Raw genomic sequence first — 22,332 nt, forward strand, 5'->3', positions numbered from 1 at the left:
GCCAGCGCTGCAGCAAGGGACACGCCTAATACAAAAACTCTGCCCAGTACAACAGAGGGAGCTGCAGACACCGGAGCCTATACCGGGCGAACAGAGCGGCGCCCAGACATACTTGTAAGTGCAGCGGGACCCCTGGGTGCCGCTCTGCCCACAGATATAGTTAGTTTTTAAACTAGTGAAAGGTCCTCTTTAACCACTTAAGGACCACAGGTTTATACCCCCCTAGTGACCAGGCCCTTTTTTACAAATCGGCACTCCACAACTTTAGCGGTTTATTGCTCGGTCATGCAACTTACCACCCAAATGAATTTTACCTCCTTTTCTTCTCACTAATAGAGCTTTCATTTGGTGGTATTTCATTGCCGCTGACATTTTTACTTTTTTTGTTATTAATCGAAATTTAACGATTTTTTTGCAAAAAAATGACATTTTTCACTTTCAGCTGTAAAATTTTGCAAAAAAAACCACATCCATATATACATTTTTCGCCAAATTTATTGTTCTACATGTCTTTGATAAAAAAAAAATGTTTGGGCAAAAAAAAAATGGTTTGGGTAAAAGTTATAGCATTTGCAAACTATGGTACAAAAATGTGAATTTCCGCTTTTTGAAACAGCTCTGACTTTCTGAGCACCTGTCATGATTCCTGAGGTTCTACAATGCCCAAACAGTAGAAAACCCCCACAAATGACCCCATTTCGGAAAGTAGACACCCTAAGGTATTCGCTGATGGGCATAGTGAGTTCATAGAACTTTTTATTTTTTGTCACAAGTTAGCGGAAAATGATGAGGATTTTATTTTTTTTATTTTTTCTTACAAAGTCTCATATTCCACTAACTTGCGACAAAAAATAAAAAATTCTAAAAACTTGCCATGCCCCTCACGGAATACCTTGGGGTGCCTTCTTTCCAAAATGGGGTCACTTGTGGGGTAGTTATACTGCCCTGGCAATTTAGGGGCCCAAATGTGTGAGAAGAACTTTGCAATCAAAATGTGTAAAAAATGACCGGTGAAATCCAAAAGGTGCACTTTGGAATATGTGCCCCTTTGCCCACCTTGGCAGCAAAAAAGTGTGACACATCTGGTATCGCCGTACTCAGGAGAAGTTGGGGAATGTGTTTTGGGGTGTCATTTTACATATACCCATGCTGGGTGAGAAAAATATCTTGGTCAAATGCCAACTTTGTATAAAAAAATGGGAAAAGTTGTCTTTTGCCAAGATATTTCTCTCACCCAGCATGGGTATATGTAAAATGACACCCCAAAACACATTCCCCAACTTCTCCTGAGTACGGCGATACCAGATGTGTCACACTTTTTTGCTGCCAAGGTGGGCAAAGGGGCACATATTCCAAAGTGCACCTTTCAGATTTTGCAGGCCATTTTTTACACATTTTGATTGCAAAGTTCTTCTCACACATTTGGGCCCCTAAATTGCCAGGGCAGTATAACTACCCCACAAGTGACCCCATTTTGGAAAGAAGACACCCCAAGGTATTCCGTGAGGGGCATGGCGAGTTCCTAGAATTTTTTATTTCTTGTCACAAGTTAGCGGAAAATGATGATTTTTTTTTTTTATCTTTTTTCCTTACAAAGTCTCATATTCCACTAACTTGCGACAAAAAATAAAAAATTCTAGGAACTCGCCATGCCCCTCACGGAATACCTTGGGGTGTCTTCTTTCCAAAATGGGGTCACTTGTGGCGTAGTTATACTGCCCTGGCAATTTAGGGGCCCAAATGTGTGAGAAGAACTTTGCAATCAAAATCTGTAAAAAATGACCGGTGAAATCCGAAAGGTGCACTTTGGAATATGTGCCCCTTTGCCCACCTTGGCATCAAAAAAGCGTCACACATCTGGTATCGCCGTACTCAGGAGAAGTTGGGGAATGTGTTTTGGGGTGTCATTTTACATATACCCATGCTGGGTGAGAGAAATATCTTGGCAAAAGACAACTTTTCCAATTTTTTTATACAAAGTTGGCATTTGACCAAGATATTTTTCTCACCCAGCATGGGTATATGTAAAATGACACCCCAAAACACATTGCCCAACTTCTCCTGAGTACGGCGATACCAGATGTGTCACACTTTTTTGCTGCCAAGGTGGGCAAAGGGGCACATATTCCAAAGTGCACCTTTCGGATTTTGCAGGGCATTTTTTACACATTTTGATTGCAAGGTACTTCTCACACATTTGGGCCCCTAAATTGCCAGGGCAGTATAACTACCCCACAAGTGACCCCATTTTGGAAAGAAGACACCCCAAGGTATTCCGTGAGGGGCATGGCGAGTTCCTAGAATTTTTTATTTTTTGTCGCAAGTTAGTGGAATATGAGACTTTGTAAGGAAAAAAGAAAAAAAAAGAAAAATCATCATTTTCCGCTAAATTGTGACAAAAAATAAAAAATTCTAGGAACTCGCCGTGCCCCCCACGGAATACCTTGGGGTGTCTTCTTTCCAAAATGGTTGTCACTTGTGGCGTAGTTATACTGCCCTGGCAATTTAGGGGCCCAAATGTGTAAGAAGTACCTTGAAATCAAAATGTGTAAAAAATGGCCTGCGAAATCCGAAAGGTGCCCCTTTGCCCACCTTGGCTGCAAAAAAGTGTGACACATCTGGTATCGCCGTACTCAGGAGAAGTTGGGGAATGTGTTTTGGGGTGTCATTTTACATATACCCATGCTGGGTGAGAGAAATATCTTGGCAAAAGACAACTTTTCCCATTTTTTTATACAAAGTTGGCATTTGACCAAGATATTTCTCTCACCCAGCATGGGTATATGTAAAATGACACCCCAAAACACATTCCCCAACTTCTCCTGAGTACGGCGATACCAGATGTGTCACACTTTTTTGCAGCCTAGATGCGCAAAGGGGCCCAAATTCCTTTTAGGAGGGCATTTTTAGACATTTGGATCCCAGACTTCTTCTCACACTTTCGGGCCCCTAAAAAGCCAGGGCAGTATAAATACCCCACATGTGACCCCACTTTGGAAAGAAGACACCCCAAGGTATCCAATGAGGGGCCTGGCGAGTTCCTAGAATTTTTTTTTTTTTTGCATAAGTTAGCGGATATTGATTTTTTTTGTTTTTTTTCTCACAAAGTCTCACTTTCCGCTAACTTAGGACAAAAATTTCAATCTTTCATGGACTCAATATGCCCCTCACGGAATACCTTGGGGTGTCTTCTTTCCGAAATGGGGTCACATGTGGGGTATTTATACTGCCCTGGCTTTTTAGGGGCCCTAAAGCGTGAGAAGTCTGGAATATAAATGTCTAAAAATGTTTACGCATTTGGATTCCGTGAGGGGTATGGTGAGTTCATGTGAGATTTTATTTTTTGACACAAGTTAGTGGAATATGAGACTTTGTAAGAAAAAACAAAAACAAAAACAAACAAAAAATGTCTGCTAACTTGTGCCAAAAAAATGGCTGAATGGAGCCTTACCAGGGGGGGGTGATCAATGACAGGGGGGGTGATCAATGACAGGGGGGTGATCACCCATATAGACTCCCTGATCACCCCCCTGTCATTGATCACCCCCCCTGTAAGGCTTCATTCAGACGTCCGCATGATTTTTACGGATCCATGGATACATGGATCGGATCCACAGAACGCATGCGGACGTCTGAATGGAGCCTTACAGGGGGGTTATCAATGACAGGGGGTGATCAGGGTAATCAGGGTGATCACCCGCCTGTCACTGATCACCCCCCCTGTAAGGCTCCATTCAGACATCCGCATGATTTTTTACGGATCCATGGATACATGGATCGGATCCACAAAACGCATGCGGACGTCTGAATGGAGCCTTACAGGGGGGTTATCAATGACAGGGGGTGATCAGGGTAATCACCCCCCTGTCACTGATCACCCCCCCTGTAAGGCTCCATTCAGACATCCGCATGATTTTTTACGGATCCATGGATACATGGATCGGATCCACAAAACGCATGCGGACGTCTGAATGGAGCCTTACAGGGGGGTTATCAATGACAGGGGGTGATCAGGGTAATCACCCCCCTGTCACTGATCACCCCCCCTGTAAGGCTCCATTCAGACATCCGCATGATTTTTTACGGATCCATGGATACATGGATCGGATCCACAAAACGCATGCGGACGTCTGAATGGAGCCTTACAGGGGGGTTATCAATGACAGGGGGTGATCAGGGTAATCACCCCCCTGTCACTGATCACCCCCCCTGTAAGGCTCCATTCAGACATCCGCATGATTTTTTACGGATCCATGGATACATGGATCGGATCCACAGAACACATGCGGACGTCTGAATGGAGCCTTACAGGGGGGTTATCAATGACAGGGGGTGATCAGGTTGATCACCCCCCTGTCACTGATCACCCCCCCTGTAAGGCTCCATTCAGACGTCTGCATAATTTTTACGGATCCATGGATACATGGATCGGATCCGTAAAAATCATGCGGATGTCTGAATGGAGCCTGACAGGGGGGTGATCAATGACAGGGGGGTGATCAATGACAGGGGGGTGATCAATGACAGGGGGTGATCAGGGAGTGTATATGGGTGATCACCCGCCTGTCATTGATCACCCCCCTGTAAGGCTCCATTCAGACGTCCGCATGATTTTTACGGATCCATGGATACATGGATCGGATCCGTAAAAATCATGCGGACGTCTGAATGGAGCCTGACAGGGCGGTGATCAATGACAGGGGGGTGATCAGGGAGTGTATATGGGTGATCACCCGCCTGTCATTGATCACCCCCCTGTAAGGCTCCATTCAGACGTCCGCATGATTTTTACGGATCCATGGATACATGGATCGGATCCGTAAAAATCATGCGGACGTCTGAATGGAGCCTGACAGGGCGGTGATCAATGACAGGGGGTGATCAGGGAGTGTATATGGGTGATCACCCACCTGTCATTGATCACCCCCCTGTAAGGCTCCATTCAGACGTCCGTATGCTTTTTGCGGATCCGATCCATGTATCCGTGGATCCGTAAAAATCATACGGACGTCTGAACGGAGCCTGACAGGGGGGTGATCAATGACAGGGCGGTGATCAATGACAGGGGGGTGATCAGGGAGTTTATATGGGGTGATCATGGGTGATCAGGGGTTTATAAGGGGTTAATAAGTGACGGGGGGGGGGGGTGTAGTGTAGTGTAGTGTTTGGTGCGACTGTACTGACCTACCTGAGTCCTCTGGTGGTCGATCCTAACAAAAGGGACCACCAGAGGACCAGGTAGGAGGTATATTAGACGCTGTTATGAAAACAGCGTCTAATATACCTGTTAGGGGTTAAAAAATTCAGATCTCCAGCCTGCCAGCGAGCGATCGCCGCTGGCAGGCTGGAGATCCACTCGCTTACCTTCCGTTCCTGTGAGCGCGCGCGCCTGTGTGCGCGCGTTCACAGGAAATCTCGCGTCTCGCGAGATGACGCCTATTGGCGTTAGTGTGACCTGGGAGAGCCGCCGCGATGACGCCTTTCGGCGTTAGCGCGGCGGCAAGCGGTTAATGAAAACAACGAATAAACTGAAACAGGCTGTTTTTCAGCTGATCAAAAGTTTAGGATCACACCTCCCAAAAAAAAGAAAACAAAACCCTCCCAAAACAGAAATCCAACTTCCAAACATGAACTCAGTAATGATTCGCTCCGCCGTTATTGTTTATCACTTCAAAAATTTGTTTCGGCATGCTTGATGCAAACGTTTACATGAGGTGAGTGGGAACTTTTCTCCAAGTGGTGAAGACGGCCGCACGAAGGCCATCTACTGTCTGGAACTGTTGTCCATTTTTGTAAACTTCCCTTGCCATTTATCCCCAAAGGTTCTCAATATTGGATTCTCCTGGAAGAAGTCCCTTGTCCTGCGGGCATTGTGTACTGTAGCGTTGTCCTTGTTGAAAAACCCAGTCATTACCACACAGACGAGGGCCCTCAGTCATGAGGAATGCTCTCTGCAACATCTGGACATAGCCAGCGGCCATTTGATGCCCCTGCACTTCCTGAAGCTCCATTGTTCCACTGAAGGAAAAAGCACCCTAGACCATTATGGCGCCCCCTCCAATGTGGCGCATAGAAAACATCTCATGTGGGATCTGCTTGTCATGCCATGGAAACCATCAGGACCATTAAGGTTGCATTTTCTTTTTCTCATCAGAAAATAAAACCTTCTTCCACTTTTTGAATGTCCCATGTTTGGTGCTCTCTTGCAAAATCCAAACGCACAGTTCTGTGGTGTTCAAGGAGACAAGGTCTTTGAAGACGTTTTTGTTTTTGAAGCCCTTCAGTCTCAGATGACATCTGATGGTTATGGGGCTGCAGTCAGCACCAGTAAGAGCCTTAATTTGGGTCGAGCCAATTGGATCCTCCGGCTCAGTGCTGATAAAAAAAAAATGTGGGTCTTCCACATGACTCTTTTGTTCCATTACCCTTAGGATCATTTAATAATTTAAGAAATTTCAAATGACTGTCTTACTGCGTCCCACCTCAGCAGCGATGGCGCACTGTGAGAGACCCTGCTTATGCAGTTCAACAACCTGACCACGTTCAAAAAGTTTTTTTTTTTGCCTTTGCCATCACAATGTGTGACTACATAACAGAATATGACAATGAATCCACATCTTTGCACAGATTTGGCCTTTTAAAGGAATGTGGTTCTAAACTTTTGATCAGCTGAAAAACAGCCTGTTTCAGTTTATTCGTTGTTTTCATTAAATTGAATGCTCAATAAATGTTTGGGGTCTCTCTTCCATTTCTTCTTGTTGCATGTTGAAGCCCTACTTGGAACCTTGTTAGGATCCAGCCATGCTAAATACGAATTTTTTTTCCCCCATTTTTCAAGTGGTCTTAAACTTTTGATCAGGACTGTATATGGATGAGGGTGTGTAGGTAAATGGGTGTGAAAGAGGGAGACTATTTTAAAAAGTACGCATATGATATGGGGCGAGCTATTTTCAAAAGTGAATCAGTTTTTTGTCTATAGAACTACTGTATAGGTAAAAAAAAATTGTGTAGGTATAATTTTTTTAAATAATTTGTGTGTTCAATAGATTCATTTAAACCAAAGGGGGTTAGTGTGTTTAGGCGAAAAATCGAGAACCTTTCTTTACAGCAAAGCTGTTGATATGAATGGGGGACCCATTAAATGGGAGTTGCATGAAGTAAATTGGGGTCTCCATTATGATGTGATTCGAAGTGACGTGAAACAGTGTGTGATAAAATCTTTCTACTGATATTTGAGCGATATTCATTCTAACTGTAAGAGATTGGGTGGTTCGGCCCACATATAGTAAATCACAAGGGTACTTCAGTAGATATGACATTGAAGGACCCACATGTCATCCTATGATGGATATCTATAATTATATTCGTCTATGGGAACTCTATTTTCTTTCTTTTGTCAGTAATCATAGGACAACATTTATATTTGTTAGATCCCCATTTAAAGCCCCCCGGATCATCCTGACCATCTTTTATTTAATTTTTTCGTATTGATATGTTTCGGGCAAGATGGGGCTAATAAATTCTTCAAAGTTTTAGCTCTCCGAAAGGTTATCTTAGGAACATTGGAAATAGTTTTGCCAATAGTGGGATCTTCATCAAGACTGCCCAATTGTTTGTTTGTTATAATGTCCCTATTTTGATGTGTTCTTAGTTATACCTTGTGATGAGGTTCAGTTGGTGGATTTTCTGTGATGAATGTATAGTGGTGTTTTTCGGAATCGTGTCTCTTGGGAGAAGGCTTTCTTCTTGGGAAATCTGGAGAATACTTTTTGCAGATTCTTTTTAATAGTTTTTTTGGGATAGCCTTTCTCTAGGAACCTATTCCTCAGGATGTTTAATTGGGTTCTCTTACCCCTGCCAGATAAAAATATCATCAATATAACAGCGATATAAACGTATTTTCGGATCTGTAGTAAGACCAATGTAAGTTTCAAAGATACCCATAAAAATGTTGTTGGCGTAGGACGGGACAAATTTGGTCCCCATTGCGGTGCCCTTAGTTTGGAGATAAAAGGTTTCATTGAATGTGAAATAGTAATGATGGAATATAAACTCTATTGATTTAAGTAGAAATTATTTTTGTAGAGTGGGTAGTGAAGGGTCTTTAATGTTTTGGAGACAGCTTTTAGTTCTAAGTCGTGTGTAAGATTACTGTAGAGAGAGTTGACGTCTAGTGTAACCAATACGTAGTCTTCCTGCCATACTAAAGGTTCAATTAGTTGGATAAGATGAGCTGTGTCCCTCAGATATGAGGGAAGAAGGGGGACATATTTCTGTAGATGGTTGTCTACGTAAGCCGCGAGATTAGCTGTTAGGCAGTCAATTCCCGAGATTATGGGTCTATCCGGTAGATTAATAAGGGTTTTATGTACAGTGCTGCCCATAATTATTCATACCCCTGGCAAATTTTGACTTACTTTAATTCAACCACCAAGTAATTTTTTGATAGGAAATGACATAGGTGTCTCCCAAAAGATAATAAGACGATGTACAAGAGGCATTATTGTGGGGGGAAAAAAACATTTCTCAGCTTTTATTTACATTTGAGCAAAAAATACAAGATGTTCTGCACTGTGAAAAATCTCAGAGGACATGGTCGGAAGCCAAAAGTGTCACCTGTGCTGGCCAAGAGGATAGTTAGAGAGGTGAAATAGAATCCAAGCCATCCTAGTGTATCTGGGCTCTGCTGGTGGCAATGTCTTAAGGCAGACAATCCAACGGACACTGCACAATGCAGACCAAGGAGGACACCACTTCTCCAGATAAGACACACAAAAGCTCACTTGGCCTTTTCAAAAGCTTATCTGGACAAAGAAGATGACTTCTGGTCTTCTGTGTTATGGTCAGATGAAACAAAAATTGAATTGTTTGGTCACAATGATGTTTCCTTCATTTAGTGTAAAAAAAGGAGAAGCCTTCAACCCAAAGAACACCATCCCCACTGTCAAACACGGTGGTGGGAACCTAATGCTTTGGGGGTGTTTTTCAGCCAATGGACCAGGGAAACTAATCAGAATAAACAGCACCATGAAAAAAGAGCAATACTTGAGGATTCTCAATGACAACATCAGGCAGTCTGCAGAGAAACTTGGCCTTGGACCTTTCAGCATGACAATGACCCAAAACACACAGCAAAAGTGGTGAAGAAATGGTTAGCAGACAATGACATTAACGTTTTGGAGTCCAGACTTGAATCCAATTGAGAATCTGTGGAAGGAGCTAAAGATCAGGGTGATGGCAAGAAGACCCTCCAACCTGAAAGATTTGGAGCTCATTGCTAAAGATGAATGGGCAAAATACCTGCGAAGACATGCAAAAAGCTGGTCTGCAATTATAGGAAGCGTTTGATTGCTGTAATAGCCAATAAAGGCTTTTCTATTGATTATTGAGAAGGGTATGAATAATTTTGGACTGGACACTTTTTGCTCAAATGTAAATAAAAGCTGAGAAATGTTTTTTTTTTTTTCCACAATAATGCCTCTTGTACATAGTCTTATTATCTTTTGGGAGACACCTATGTCATTTCCCGTCAAAAAATTACTTGCTGGTTGAATAAAAGTAACTTTAAGTCAAAATTTGCCAGGGGTATGAATAATTATGGGCAGCACTGTATCTTAGGAAGTATGTAAAAGCGAGCTATCGTCAGATGTTGTATAGTAAGAAAATTCTTCAATAATTTTTTTTTGGGTGAGAATACAGTTTTTGAAGCCAAAATCTATAAAATAGTATAAAGAGTTTTAGAAAATTTTTGTTGGATCTTCTTCGATAACACGCTAATAATTTATATCTGATTTGCTTCCTCTCGATACCGATAAGCTTCCAAGATGACTATTCTCCCCCCTCCTCCCTTGTCGGCATTTTTAATAACTATATCTCTCTATTTCCCATTAGATTTTTAAGGGCCTGTTCCGTTTTTACTTAAATTGTTAGGATGTCGAATATGTTTTTTAGGTTGGTTAAAGGCTTCTTGGAAGTCATTGAGGGCTATGTTATAAAAAGATTCTCTGTGGGGTTCCCTACTCTCTAGGGGGTAGAAAGATGATTTGGCTTTCAATTCGTAGGGAACGGGATGGGGTTCCAAAGTGGTGGGTGAACACAGGCCAATGTCTAAAGGAAACCGGGGAGAAGATATAGTAGTGTTGGTACGTATGTACGATTCTGATTTCACTGGTGGTAAAATGGCGCTTGAGTGTTCGTTTGCGGATAAATTGGTTTAAATCAACGAAGAGTTCAAAAAGATCAGTTTGATTTGTGGGACAAAATGAGAGTACTTAGTAGGCTAATTTCATTGGGTTTAGGTTTATATTGAGAAGTTGAAGATACCCCTTGTTCTTTTGTCTGTCATTTCATTTTTTATTGTTTCATTTTTATTTATTTTTATATATATCTTTTTTATAATTTCACACACCAAATATTGAGCCATCTATTGTATATCTTAGTATATCTTTGTATATCTTTTACTATGTATCTATTTTAATATGCCAGGTTACATGGTTAATACTGTCTTTTATTTTTTCCAATTTCTACTAGGTATTTTACTATTTATTATGATTTACATTTCTTATATATCTTTTATGTGGATTGCTACACACCAATTATGTTATCTTTTAATATCCTTATTCCCATTGATCCCTTTTATATCATCACCTAGTAGTAGCTATTAGCTCTCAAGTGCGGTCCAGTCCGCCCCATGGTTGCTATAACCACTGCACCGGAAGCCTGACCTACGATGTGCGTTCCACGCTGGAACGCACCGGAAGTCGGATGTTTGACATGTGTTCCATGCTGGAGCGCTGAAAACAGGAAGCTCAGTCACCGGATCGGAAGTGCCGAAATATGAGAGCCGAGAGGTATGAGCATCCTGTAACATACCTCTCAGGCACATTAACACAACCTTAGCTGACATGGAGGTCTAGAAGACCTGCCTATAAAGCCATTTTTAGTATGGGAACACCAATCTTTATTTATTCATTAGGATTACATCTGCGTTCCACCCTGGAACGCAAAAATCATAAGTGAAGTCACTTCCGGTCCCGTAATTCCCGCTTTTTTTTTTCTAAACTTCCCGCCTTTTGTGCACAGTCAATACACTAGGCTGTCTATAAAAGGTAACACTTGTTCAATTTGTATGTATTAGCAATTATTTTACTCCTGAAGAAGGGGGATACTTTGTTTGCACCCCAAAACGCCGCTTTTATATGAAATAAAGGCAGTGAGAAGAAGCCGCTGTCTCCAAGTGCTGCTTTACTTATCCAAGCCATTCTGAGATTTGTTTTCTCGTGACACAATGTACTTTGTTAAAGGTAAATTTGAGTCGTTATGTTTTACCTTTTTTTTATTTATAAAAAAAAATCCCAAATGTACTGAAAATTAAAAAAAATGCACTATTTTCAAAATTTCCAAAATCTCCTCTTTTAAGGACCAGTTGAGTTTTGAAGTCACTTTGTAGGGCTTACATAGTAGAAACCATTCATAAATGACGCCATTTTAGAAACTACACCCCTCAAATTATTCAAAACCGATTTTACAAACGTTGTTAACCCTTTATATGTTTCACCAGAAATAAAGGAAAATGTTGAAATGTCAAAGGGTTACTAGCCAAACAATCCCCACTATTTATTACCCTGAGGCTACATGCACACAAATGTATTTTGTGTCAGTTCGTTTTTTATGTGTCCTCTATGTCTGGAGGAAAGAAGGTTTGTACACAAACATAGTAGAGGATTCTTTATGGTAAGAGCAGTGAGACTATGAAACTCTCTGCCTGAGGAGGTGGTGATGGTGAGTTCACTAAAAGAGTTCAAGAGGGGGCCTGGATGTAATGGGTTGTTGATCCAGGGAGTTATTCTGATTGGAGTCGGGAAGGATATATATTTTTTTCCCCTTAAGGCCCCTTTCACACGGGCGTTGCTGATTGGGGCCGGATACGTTCAGGGAAAATGGTGCGATTTTGACACTAAAACAAGTCGGTTTTACCTGCGATTGCGTTCCATGTTTGCATTTTTTCCGCCCGGGTGCAAAACATTGTAATGCGTTTTGCACACGCGTCAGAAAAATCGGCATGTTTGGTACCCAGACCCAAACCCGGACTTCTTCACAGAAGTTCAGGTTTGGGTTAGGTGTTGTGTAGATTTTATTATTAGGGAAAATAATAGCCTTCTTAATACAGAATGCATAGTACAATAGGGCTGGAGGGGTTAAAAAATAATTTAACTCCCCTTAATCCACTTGATCGGGCAGCCCGGCTTCTCTTTGGTGTTCTTCTTTGAGGAATAGGACCTTTTTGATGACATCACTGCGCTCATCACATGGTCCATCACATGATCTTTTACCATAGTGATGTATCATGTGATGAGCGCAGTGACATCATCAAAGGTCCTTTACCTGTGCACAGCAAAGAAGTAGACAGAAGAGAAGCCGGGCTGCACGATCAAGTGGATTAAGGTGAGTTATATTATTCATTTTTTTTTTTTTATAACCCCTCCAGCCCTTTTGTACTATGCATTCTGTATTAAGAATGCTATTATTTTCCCTTATAACCATGGTATAAGGGAAAATAATAATGATCGAGTCCCCATCCCGATCGTCTCCTAGCAACCATGCAGGAAAATCGTTCCGCATCCACATTTGCTTGTGATTTTCACGCAGCCCCATTCACTTCTATGGGGCCTGCATTGCGTGAAAAATGCAGAATATAGAACATGCTGGGATTTTCACGCAACGCACAAGTGATGCGTGAAAATCACTGTTCGTGGGCACAGCCCCATAGAAATGAATGGGTCCGGATTCAGTGCGGGTGCAATGCGTTTAAGTCGCGCATTGCACCCGTGCGGAAAACTCGCTCGTGTTAAAGGGGCCTAAGTGGGAAAAATTGTCTTTTACCTCAGAGTTTATTTTTGCCTTTCTCTGGATCGACTTGCAGGATAACCGTCCCAACTGGATAGACAGATGTATTTTTTCGGCCTTATAAACTATGTTACTAAAAACACTTGGGTGTGAAAATGAAAATTTTCATTTCTTCAAATAAAATGTTGTAAAAGCCCCCATTTTTATTTTCACAAGGAGTAATAGGAGAAAAAGCACCACAAATTTGTAAGCATTTTTTCCTGGGGCGTGGCCAGCTGCGGGAATGAACAGAAGCGTCTGAGTGAACTCCGCTCCACAGCATCTCAACTTTTATTATCCTGATTATTACTAGCCATTACAATCCCTCAATCCAGAGGCAGAAGGTCGGAAAGGCCACAAGGACGCAATATGGCTCGAAACAAGTCCCTCACAGTGGCTGAAAAGCTAATAGTATTTGCCCGCATGGTCGCCCAAGCTGGAACCGACTCTCCCTCTAGGCCTTCATCGCCAGAAGCCGTGGACAGCATGGTGGGAGATCCTGACGCAAACACTGAGCCTACTCTGAAACAGGTCACAGACCAACTGTTATAGGCCTTATCGGCCTGCAGATCATCACTGTCTAGTAAACTGGAGGAGGTTACAGTGGACTTGGCTCTACTGCGGCATGATATGCAAACACTGCAGGATAGAGTCTGGGAAGCTGAGACCCGCCTCTTTGATCTGGAGGACAGCACCGCACCCATTCCTGCACAACTTACCTCCCTAGAAAAGAAGGTCGATTTCTGGCAATAAAAATGTGATGACTATGAAAAACGCCTAAGGCAGAATAACTTATGAATCATAACTTGAGAGTTTATAACCAAATGGCTAACGACCACCTTTCCAGAAGTTAGATTCTCTTCTGCATTTGCCATTTTAGAGGGCACATCGTGTCCCGGCTAAACCACCTCCACTAGACGCCCCTTCTTCCCTCATGCTTGCCTGTCTTCCTAACGCTACTGACTGGGACCAAATCTTGCAGCTGGCTCTGTGAAAGCAAGAGAAAAGGTTCGAGCACACCGCCATCATGCTGTTTCCCGACTTCTCAGCCAAACTTCAGAATAGGAGATCAACTTTCACAACGGTTAAAAAGAGATGAATATGTCCTATTCCATGGCGTACCCTGCTAGATTGCTGGTAGTAGATGGGGAGACAACTAGATTCTTCACTGCTTCTGCCGAAGCCAGTGCCTGGATTGACGGCAAGGGAAGACCTGCCAGACCCCAGTTATTACCCTATGGACCGTCGCCTTGGTGTCTTGGTACTCCTTCATCTTACTGCCTCATTGATACGTGAGCCCTTCTTATATTGGCCTTCTCATCTTTACTTGCAATGCTCTCCTCCTATCTCCCCCCACCTTTTTATTTATTTTTTCTCCTTTTAATCTTTCCTTCTCCCTCTACACTTATTTAATTGCCGATATCAAGGCCTCAATGCTACAGAGTATTATGTTGATTTATTCTCGACATGGCGGCATCTGTTCTCATGTTAAGTTGAGATTTATACTTTTATTAAATTCACGTGGCATGACTAGTGCAAGTGGTGAAACCAGTCACCAGCACTCCCTGTTACATTAGCCACAACCACTGCATGGTTTGTTCTGAACAGTTTCCATTGTTTGTTTACATGGCTATTTTTCTTTCTTTTTATTTATACTTGTGTCAACATTTTACCTACTATGCACCCCTTTTAGGGTTATGTGGGTGCTACATGCACTGTTAGGTGTACACTTGATTAGAAAGCTTGCTATGCTTTTGCTACATTTTGGCACTCAGGCACATGTCTAGTCACAATGTCAAACTATACCCCGGTCAGGAATAGCTCCATCACTCTATCCCCCACTTTTGGGCCCGATCTTTTTATACTATACTTAGGCAATCAATATGACTGATTTAAAGCTGATGTCTTGTAACGATAGAGGCTTGGGGAACCTGAGGAAAAGGGCAATGGTGTTCGCAGGGATTCAGAGATTCAACCCTTATAGCCTATGTCTCCAAGAAACTTATCTAATCCCTGATCACACTAGCAGACTACAGAGGCCATGGGTCCAATAGGCACGGGATTCATGTCATACAGCCTTTTACAGAGGCGTCTCCCTTATGATCCATAAATCTGTGAGGTGGGAGGTAGACAACCTGGTTATTGATCTAGAGGGTTGTTTTATATTTTCGTGGCGTCATATATCAACTTTATATTATATGTTATAATGGGTATCTATGTCCCCCCTCCTGCAACAGTGACTGTACTGCATCAGGCTGTGGCTTTTGCTGCCGCCTTTCCTCAAGCTATGTTTTTATGCATAGGTGACGAATATGTAATGCTGTAATATATGTTATTGGACCCCTCGGGAGATAAATTCACCCCAATTAGTAATCCAGGAAGTAGCTCTCATGCACCCACCTCACTTGCCGAATTACTTCAGGAGGTTGGATGGGTCGATATACGGGGACATAGACATCCTACTTCTGCAATCTACTCTTGTCACTCTCCCACCCATCAGTCACTATCCCACATTGACTATGCTCTAGGCAATCCTATGTTGTATGCTAAAATATCAGCTATTGACTATGGGGTGAGGGGAGTATCTGACCATTCACCCATACAGCTAACTATTTCTATCTCAGTGGACCACCTGAATGCCTGTATGAGAATACACCTGTTCTGGCTTACACTCCTGACATCTAATGACCTGAACAACTGTGTATATTTCTAACAGACCATGAGTCTCTCGGGAATCCATTATTGTTATGGGAAACCCTGAAAGCATACCTCAGGGGCTGCCTGAAATCCTCTATATCATATGTCAAACGAGCCACTGCTTGTCAAGAGGCTGAGCTGACTAGAAAATGCACTCGCTTAGAAGCTGCTTATGTTGCCAACCCCACAGATTCAAGGAAACAAGAGTGGCTCTCCAGGGGTCATCAATACCTTTCCTTCTTGAAAGAGAAGGCACAGCGCAAACTCTTCTTTACTAAGCAGACTTACTTTGAGGTGGGTAATCAATCTAGTAAACTGTTGGCGCACTTGGTACACCAGAACCAGAGGTCTCCAGCAGTCTTGCATACTCTGTCAAAGGACAGTACCCTGTTGCTAGAGGCAACAGCGGTAGCCCACCGCTTCCAGGACTTCTACCAGGAACTATATCAGTCCCATGTGCATACGATCCCCAAGGAAATAGATCTCTATCTTCTTGACCTAGAGATTCCTCAACTGTCCCCAACTTTACTCTACCTTATTGGACTCCCCCATTTCTAGTGAGGAGATAGCAGCAGCAGCTGCTGCTGCTGTTGCCTCCCTGGCTAATGGGAAGTCCCCAGGCCCAGGCGTCTAATGTGAAGTCTATGCTAAATACTCAGACTAGCTTTTAGAAAATGTACACGGTAGCCTTTTCCACCGACACATTACCACCATCTTTATATGATGCCACAATTGTGATCATTCTCAAACCTGACAAGAACCCATTAGAATGTCGGTTGTACTGCCGATTACCCTGCTGAATCTTAATTATAAGATTCTTGTAAGAAGAATCTTATAAGATTTTTCATTCGGATCAATCCTGATTCATGCCGGGCAAATCCACAACTGAAAATGTTCAGGTGCGTACAGGTGATCACCCAGATAGGGATTAAACAGCAACAGCGGTGGGCTACGGTGTCCCTCTATGTGGCTAAGGCCTTTTACTAAGTTAAGTGGCTTTATCTACTGGGTACACTTAGACACTTTGGTTTCAGGCCAGCCTTTATCAAGTGGGTATCTATTCTCTACGGGAGCCCCAGATCGAACGTGTTTGTTAATGGCATCACCTCCGCCTATTTCAGTCTGGCCAGGGGATTACGGCAGGGATTCCCTTTGTCCCCCCTGGGGATAGGGTCGGATTGTATGCCAATGATATGGTACTGTTTATGTCTCCTGTGGAAGTTATGCTCCCCCAAGCCATGGCAATCCTCAATGATTTTGGCTGATACTCGGGGTTGTGTATCAATTGGATGATTTCCTCCCTTTTTCCATTATTTGATTCAGAATGGACTGGATCTATTAATGGGTTACCAATGATCCCCCACCTTGAATACCTGGGCATTATTATTTCCACAGACTCTGATACTTTCCATTCTACGAATGTGCATCCCATTCTAACTTACTGCAAAAAGACTAATTCCGGATTTGGGGCTCTTCTTCCCCTAATAAATAAATAAAAAAATAAAAAAATATATATATCCATGGAAAGATTCAGGCAGCACTCCCTTCAGTGCAAATATAGCTGTGCAGGTGCCCGCGGTGGTCCCTCGATATGGGACAAATTCAGTAGAAAAGGAAAGTCCGCAGCACTCCTTTAAGTAAAAAAGTGTAATTTATTCACACATGTCAGACCACATGACATGTGTGAATAAATTACACTTTTTTACTTAAAGGAGTGCTGCGGACTTTCCTTTTCTCTATCTATATATATATATATATATATATATATATATATATATATATATATATATTATTTATTATTATTATTTTTTTTTTTTGGGAATGCTCTCCATACTTCATCCCCAAGAGCTCAACTCTCTCCTATTACCTTTTGATTTGGGGATGTACGAGGCCTAAACGCGGTTTCTACCCTTTGTCGCCCAAGATATTGTGGTGGTATGTCTCTACCTGATTTCTACTTTTACTATTTGGTGGGTCAGCTACATTACTTGAAGGCTTGGCTCACGCGATATAAACAGCTGCCAAACCCAGGGGCTCATCTAGCGTTCTACCTAAATCCAAGGTCTCTTTGACGAGTATTGGAAAAGCCACAACTGTTTCTCGGAAAGTACTTCCTTTGTGGCTGTCCATACCTGTATGGCACTCCTATGGATGGGAAGTACATGCTTTCAATGATGTGATAAATGATTTACCTCTTTTAGGATAAACCTATGTTTCCGACTCTGTCGACCTTCCCTGACTCCAATACTGGAAGTCGCGCAATATATGTTGCATTAAGGATGTACAGCAGGGATGTAAAACTGCGGCCCTCCAGCTGTTGCAAAACTACAACTCCCACAATGCCCTGCTGTAGGCTGATACCTGTAGGCTATCCGGGCATGCTGGGAGTTGTAGTTTTGCAACAGCTGGAGGGCCGCAGTTTGACATCCCTGATGTACAGTCAGGTCCCTAAATATTGGGACATCAATACAATTCTAACATTTTTGGCTCTATGTACCACCACAATGGATTTGAAATGTGCTTTAACTGCAGACTGTCGGCTTTAATTTTAAGGTATTTACATAAAATCAGGTGAACGGTGTAGGAATTACAACAGTTTGCATATGTGCCTCCCACTTGTTAAGGGACCAAAAGTAATGGGACAGAATAATGATCATAAATCAAACTATCACTTTTTAATACTTGGTTGCAAATCCTTTCTGGGTCTTTTGGTGTTGCTGAGCTCACCGCTGCATTCCTTCTTTTTAAGAATTTTCCAAACAGTTGTTTTGGCCACGCCTAATGTTTTTGCCATCTCTCTGATAGGTTTCTTTTGTTTTTTCAGCCTAATGATGACTGGCGTCACTGATAGTGACAGCTCTTTGGATCTCATCTTGAGGGTTGACGGAAACAGATTCCAAATGCAAATAGCACACTTGAAATGAACTCTGGACCTTTTATCTGCTCATTGTAATTGGGATAATGAGGGAATAACACACACCTGGCCATGGAACAGGTGAGAAACCAATTGTGCTATTACTTTTGGTCCCTTAACAAGTGGGAGGCACTTTTCCAAACTGTTGTAATTCCTACACCGTTCACCTGATTTGGATGTAAACACCGTCAAATTAAAGGTGACAGTCTTGTTTGTTTTATTTCAGATCCATTGTGGTGGTGTATATAGCCAAAAATTTTAGAATTGTCAATATCCCAATATTTATGGATCTGACTATATATCAAGACAATGTGGTTCGCCCATTTAGATACAGTACAGACCAAAAGTTTGGACACGCCTTCTCATTCAAAGAGTTTTCTTTATTTTCATGACTATGAAAATTGTAGATTCACACTGAAGGCATCAAAACTATGAATTAACACATGTGGAATTATATACATAACAAAAAAGTGTGAAACAACTGAAAATATGTCATAATCTAGGTTCTTCAAAGTAGCCACCTTTTGCTTGGATTACTGCTTTGCACACTCTTGGCATTCTCTTGATGAGCTTCAAGAGGTAGCCAACTGAAATGGTGTTCACTTCACAGGTGTGCCCTGTCAGGTTTAATAAGTGGGATTTCTTGCCTTATAAATGGGGTTGGGACCAGGTGGATACACAACTGATAGTCCTACTGAATAGACTGTTAGAATTTGTATTATGGCAAGAAAAAAGCAGCTAAGTAAAGAAAAACGAGTGGCCATCATTACTTTAAGAAATTAAGGTCAGTCAGTTTGAAAAATTGGGAAAACTTTGAAAGTGTCCCCAAGTGCAGTCACAAAAACCATCAAGCGCTACAAAGAAACTGGCTCACATGCGGACCACCCCAGGAAAGGAGGACCAAGAGTCACCTCTGCTGCAGAGGATAAGTTCATCCGAGTCACCAGCCTCAGAAATCGCAGGTTAACAGCAGCTCAGATTAGAGACCAGGTCAATGCCACACAGAGTTCTAGCAGCAGACACATCTCTAGAACGACTGTTAAGAGGAGACTGTGTGAATCAGGCCTTCATGGTATTTGACCATGAAGGAGAGTGATGGGGTGCTGCGCCAGATGACCTGGCTTCCACAGTCACCGGACTTGAACCCAATCGAGATGGTTTGGGGTGAGCTGGACAGCAGAGTGAAGGCAAAAGGGCCAACAAGTGCTAAGCATCTCTGGGAACTCCTTCAAGACTGTTGGAAGACCATTTCAGATGACTACCTCTTGAAGCTCATCAAGAGAATGCCAAGAATGTGCAAAGCAGTAATCAAAGCAAAAGGTGGCTACTTAGAAGAACCTAGAATATGACATATTTTCAGTTATTTCACACTTTTTTGTTATGTATATAATTCCACATGTGTTAATTCATAGTTTTGATGCCTTCAGTGTGAATCTACAATTTTCATAGTCATGAAAATAAAGAAAACTCTTTGAATGAGAAGGTGTGTCCAAAGGTGAGTCCTTTTGGTCTGTACTGTACTTTCAAACGCAGTACCAACTGACTTGTAAGGCATATTACCACTACTTGCAGATTAGACATGCACGAAATGCTCAATTATTTGGTCCATCAGTGTGTGTATATATAATATATATATATATATATATATATATATATATATATATATATATATATATATATAATATATATCTCCAACTACCCCCTCATTGGAGTTCTCCGATCTCAGGGCCCCTGAGGTGTTATCTCCATATTTATATACTCACCTGCTTAATACTCTGATGCAGCTGACACAGCTGATGATATTGGAAAGTGGAAGGCCATGATCCCTGATCTGTCAGATGACATCTGACCTTTTTATATGCATCCCCAGCAATCAATCAACATGTTTGTTCAACTATACATTGTCCACCAGAGTTACCTATCCCCAGCAAGACTACATAAAATGGGTCGATGGTCTCATACCAGGTGTCATCGCTTTGCCAGAGATGGTGCAAACTTCTGGCACTTGATATGGGCCTGTCCTAATATTAGAGCGCTCTGGGCAGAGCTTGCGCAATTATTTTCTGATTATTCTCCCACTCAATGCCCATCCTAAAATATGTATCTTTGGTATACTAGATGATACCATGTATTCCCACTACATTCGAATATTTTTACGGGAGTCACTATATTTTGCGCGTAAAGCAGTCGCTTTAAGATTAATGGAAGATGGATGCCCGTCCATCAACCAATGGAAGGCGTTGATAAATGCCATAATTCCATATGAACACATCGTTTACAAATATAGGGGTTGTGAATCCAAATTTGGCAAGATCTGGGGATCGTGGTGTTCTTCTCTGTTTACAGTGTCCAATGCGTTCTCTCACTGTCGCATGATCTTCTAGGCACTAATGTCCCTGAATATGCATATCCACAGAGCTTTGTTCTCTTTTCTTTTCCCTTTTTTTATGTTTTGTTTTTTGTAACTACAGTACAGTGGAATACTTATATTGGTTAACAACTGTCATGCCAAGATGTACAGTCTGTTACTCTGCAATGCAATTTATGTACACCAATCGTTTAACATGCTTTTATTTATTTGTTGAATAAAACAAGTTTAAAAAAAAAAAACATATTCTCCTTAACACGGCAACACCCCATATGTAGTTGTAAATTGTTGTTTGGGCACACTGAACGGATCAGAAGAGAAGGAGCTCCATATAGTTTTTGGAGGACAGATTTTGGTGGAATGGCTTACAGGCGCCATGTTGCTATTGATCAGCCTCTGGAGACCAGTACAGCCATTACAACCATACATTTTATTTTTCTCTCAATGGAGCTTTATCATTGGTTCTATTATGAGGTACATACAGCTTTTTGATCGCTTTTTGGGAAGCAGGATAAAGAAAGGCGACGCAGGCATGTGACATCAGTGAGTTATGGCCAGCCGGCCCCCCTGCTCTGCCTGCTACAGGACATTTAGTAAGTAGTACAGATGGGGCTGGGGATCGGAACTTCAATTAAAGTTGTTATTATAAAAGGTTTAGGCAATAAAGCAGTTAGTGAGCGGCTGGGCTGGAGTACAGTGACCGCACCGGCCCCTCCCACATGTTTACCTCCGGTTTATTAGTGGTGTGGATGCCACTATTATGGGGTGGGCGATATTTGGATGGCACGGTTATGGGGTGGGGGATCTGTGGGTGACACATATATAGGAGTGCGATCTACAGATCCCCCCCCCCCCATAACAGTGCCATCCATAGATTCCCTCCCCACAACAGGGCCTTCCACAGATTCCCCCCCCCCCATAACAGGGCCTTCCACAGATCTCCCCCCCCCCCCCCATAACAGGGCCTTCCACAGACCCCCCCCCCCATAACAGGGCCTTCCACAGATCCCCCCCCCCCCCCCATAACAGTGCCTTCCACAGATCCCCCCCCCCATAACAGTGCCTTGCACAGATCACCCCCATAACAGTGCCATCCTCAGATCCTTCCCCCAAAAATAGTGCCATCCACACTTCCTCCCCCCCATAACAGTGCCATCCACACTTCCTCCCCCCCATAACAGTGCCATCCACAGATGACCCCCCATAACAGTGCCCCCCTCAGATCCCCCCCATAAGTGCCATCCACACCTCCCCCCCCATAACAGTGCCATCCACAGATCCCCCCCCCATAACAGTGCCATTCACAGATCCCCCCCCCCATAACAGTGCCATCCACAGACCCCCCCATAACAGTGCCATCCACAGATCCCCCATAGTAGTGTCATGCACAGACCACCATTAGTTCAAAACCCACCAAAAGCAAACCTTTTGGTAAAAAAATAAATAAAAAAAAAATCTTATTTTCCTC

The 22,332-nt window shown here is 42.5% G+C and overlaps 1 protein-coding gene across 13 annotated transcripts in view; it reads left to right on the plus strand.

The window, feature by feature from the left end:
- Nucleotides 1-22,332, plus strand: part of LOC122940978 — a 171,025-nt gene that overhangs the window by 108,154 nt on the left and 40,539 nt on the right. The window contains exon 1 of one of the 13 annotated variants that reach the window (XM_044297939.1): nucleotides 18,519-18,577. The exons of the other annotated variants lie outside the window; for them this stretch is intronic. The gene's annotated coding sequence lies outside the window, so the exon portion shown is untranslated. Of the gene's footprint in view, nucleotides 1-18,518; nucleotides 18,578-22,332 lie in introns of those variants that run through there. 13 annotated transcript variants of the gene reach the window in all.

This window comes from Bufo gargarizans, chromosome 6 (genome assembly GCF_014858855.1).
Source record: "Bufo gargarizans isolate SCDJY-AF-19 chromosome 6, ASM1485885v1, whole genome shotgun sequence".
In the NCBI taxonomy this organism is placed as follows: domain Eukaryota; kingdom Metazoa; phylum Chordata; class Amphibia; order Anura; family Bufonidae; genus Bufo; species Bufo gargarizans.